General features: G+C 49.2%; 1 long non-coding RNA gene across 1 annotated transcript; it reads left to right on the top strand.

The window, feature by feature from the left end:
* The first annotated feature begins 1,147 nt into the window (after positions 1-1,147).
* Positions 1,148-2,541, top strand: LOC111818735. The gene is made up of 3 exons (XR_002822650.1): positions 1,148-1,308; positions 1,399-1,729; positions 2,461-2,541. It is a non-coding gene; the product is annotated as an uncharacterized LOC111818735 (long non-coding RNA).
* Positions 2,542-3,659: the final 1,118 nt, after the last annotated feature.

Raw genomic sequence — 3,659 nt, forward strand, 5'->3', positions numbered from 1 at the left:
AGCTTCCAGGACTGTAAGAAATACACATTTGCTGCTTGTAAGCTGCCCTGTCAGTGTTCATCCAGTAGCCTGGGACCCACAAGTCCAAGGTCACACCCTGGGGAGCCGCCTGTTCGCTCCCAGAGATGCAGGTCTCCTCGCGAGGACCTGCCCGGCCGCCAGCTGGGCCCTTCCAGGCACAGTGGGCCGACCTCAGCCTGCCTCAGGCGGGGATGCCGCAGCTAGTGTGGGCCTTTCCTCAGCGAGCCCCGACATTTCTTTTGGCGGCCATGCCTCTTCCAGGAAAACCTTGGGGTTTCCAACTCCGTGAATGGATGAGAGCACATCCTATGACAGAAGGCAAGAAGTGAGCTTATCTAAAGTAGAGAGAGGGTGGGGGGAAAGCAGCCAGTCAATCCAAAGGAAGATCTGGCTGTCTACGGAAACCTGCATACAGAATCAACCATAACCTTTTCTGCTGGTGGTCTTGTGTGCATGGAATGTGACCCTACTGGCTTATAGGATGCTTTATTGCCAAGAACCCCTCCTCCAGATTTCTCACTGAAACCTCGGGCTTTCTTGGCAAATCTAATTCCATGCCTGTCACACCAAATTCATCTGCAGAGCTAAGAAATTCAACTCTATAGTGCCCTTTTCTTCAAGAAAAATGTCACAGGGACCTTTGGTGCATTGTCTTTGTCTCATTAAAATCTGCCTTTTAAATTTAACTTTTTATGTGAGACCAGAGATGTTTCAAAATATTAAATGCTCAATGCAGCATCGGTTTTGAAAATGTGAAGTCAACATAATTTCATACCACTTGGCAACTTGTGTTAATATTACTTTAATGATAGCAAAGATTTAAAAGATCAATATATTCGACTGAGATAAATATGTCTTTAAAGTAAAAGGGCCTCAATGTGTACATCTTCTGGGGCAGAGTTCCCATGTGGATCATACTCTCGAATTTCAAAATTTCAGTAGACCTGTTCCTGGTCTACTAATCATTAGCTGGTGTCCTTTCAGCTATGAGGAGTCTGTGTTATATAACAGGATGTCCCTGACTACTGAAATGATTAATCTGAGAGTGGGAAAGTGGGATTTTTAAAAATATTGTATGTATTAAATTGAAATAAAATGATGTTTTAGCATTCCAAGGTCACATGTATCGGCATAAGCAAACCTGTGAGGCTTTATTCCCCAGGGAGAGCAAGGCAGTGGACTGTTAGCAGGACAGTGGACATATGCACATCCTTTGGTCATCTGGACTGAGCCCAGCATCATGGGACATGCGAAGATCTCCCAGCATGTTGCAGAAGAAAGGCTCAGGTAGCTCGGCTCCACCAGCCCCAAGTCCAGTGGCACTTTCCCTGGGCCAGAAATTCATAGTTTTGTGTTTTACTCATGCATGGACAGCAGGAGTTACCGAGGTACACTTCGGATCACATATGTGCTGGTCACCGTCAGCTTCGTCCTGCCTCTCAGCACGGGACTGCCACAGATACGGAGGAGCCATGGAGAAGCAGACGCACTGAAGCAGAAAACCATGGCGCTGTCATTCCCTGCTCTAGGACAGATGCTGCAAACACTTCTTCCAGGAGCAGAAGCCGTATCACTGTCATCTAAAGAGTGGCTGAGCACTCAGTGATTTTTAATTTCTTGGAAGTCATAATTTGCGGAGCACCCACAGCCCAGCAGAGACTAATCTCTCCTCTTCCCTGTCCTCTGCTCGTGCTTGTGGGATGACCAGGTCAATTTCCAAGACAAGATGATCTGATCAATTAAAACAACCAGTGGATTCAACCTATAAAAATAGCCATGCTGGGCTTGTCAGGAAAGGATAAATTTCAAGGAAGATGAGTAGTGGTCTGAGTCAGCTTCTTGTGAAACTCAAGCAGGCAGACAAGTGACAATAAAGAGAACAGATGGTGACCCAAGTGTCCCCATAAAGCGTGTCGCCCTGCTGAGGAAAGGAAGTGGAATAAACCAGTGATCAGGAAGATATGCTAAGGAATGTTAGGAGAAAGTAATTACTAGAAATAGATCTTTTTTGTTGTTGTTGGGTGGTTTTTTTTGGGGGGGAGAAGGGTCTACAGGGTGTTCAGGGTCTCAATACTAGATCAGACTCGTAGTGATCTCCTGCTTATAGCCTCCCAAGAGCTGGTATTATAGGCATGCGCCACCAGGCCCAGTCTCAATTGCCATCTCAGCGTGCCTCAGGGGCAGGGCTGGTACGGCAGGCCCAGGGATCGAACTCCTGGCCCCTGAGCCTGCTTGCAGGTGCTTTAAGCCACTGAGCTATTTGGCCGGCCCTTAGACTTAGATCTTACTAATAAACCATACAGTCTTTGGTAGAGACTTCATTTGAATCAACATGTAAATTTGATTCTAAAGCTAGGGGGAAAAAAGATTTTCTCCTCAGCTCCTGTCTAGCCTGTGACTTTAATGGCCATGGTTAAACTCTCCCTTCTCATTTGGCAGGACTGCAGTCTTGAACCTCCAACAGCCGGAAAGTAAGGGCTTTTGTTGAACCCTGCGGGCTACCGGTTTTGCCCAGCTGCGACCCCCGGCGCCTGCTGCGGCTCCGCATGCTCCCGCGCCTTCCCCTCGCAGGAGCTCCCCGTGCGCAGCCAACGGTGCGCAGCCCCTGGAAGGTTCGAGTGTCGACACCAAGGCTCTCCGGACCCTCCGACTGGCTTCATTCAGTGACTGACCCTTGGGTGACGGTAGTGCTTTTCCACAGCGCGTTTAATAGCTGAGGTACTAAGTAGGTGTGGCAGTGACAGGGGAGCGGCCCGGAGCAGCGCATCGTCCTCGTGAGCGCGAAGGAGAGAGGGCGCTCGGCTCGTCTGCTTCAGGCCCCTCCTGCAGGGCGCGTCCTCCAGCCAGCGCGCTCGGAAAGAGCACAGTGGGATTCGCAGAGCCGGTGTCCAGGGCCTCCGCGGGAAACCGAGGCAGCCGGCCCGAAGGGCCTCTCCAGGGAGACTCGGGCCAGCAAGGGGCAAGCCGGAGTTTACAGCCAGGCCTTCTCCGGGCCCGCGTCCTGCCCACGAGTAGCCGAGCACATCCCAAGCACGCGCACTCGCTTCTCGGAAGAAGCCAAGTGAAATCCGGGAGGTAAGCGGCTCCTGCCCCTAGGCTCACAGCTGCTCAGTTCCCTTGCAGAAACCGCTTCAGATTTGAAAACGAAAATCCTGAAGCTGCCACCTATTGTTCACATTACAAAAGTAGCCAAAGAGTCCTTTGTGTTTGTAGATTTACACAGAACAAGAAAATTACCCCTAAAAACTTGAAATTTATAGTATTTATTATATATGAGGATCTATAATCTACATCCATCACCTTTTTGAAGTCAAAAAGACCTAAAAATATGAAGTAAATAGAATTTGGAAAGACCAGGGATGGTGAGAGGACACAGGGGATGGACTCTTTGGAAGGAGACTGGGGAAGCAAGAACATGGGGAATGGAGGGGACGGAGCGGGACCTTTTGTCCCCACACTGGGAGCCTCAGCAAGTGAGGGCTAGAGGTTTGCTCTTAAATCCCACTCATGATAAAATAAGCTTTAAAATCATTGAGAAAAAATGTTTTATTCAGAGAACATGAAAGCAGGCTAATGTGGGGATTTTGTCTAGAGGGTACACACACACACACTCACACACCCTCCTAGTGTAGGGTGTG

Source organism: Octodon degus, unplaced genomic scaffold (assembly GCF_000260255.1).
Source record: "Octodon degus isolate 3935 unplaced genomic scaffold, OctDeg1.0 scaffold00100, whole genome shotgun sequence".
Classification (NCBI taxonomy): Eukaryota; Metazoa; Chordata; class Mammalia; order Rodentia; family Octodontidae; genus Octodon; species Octodon degus.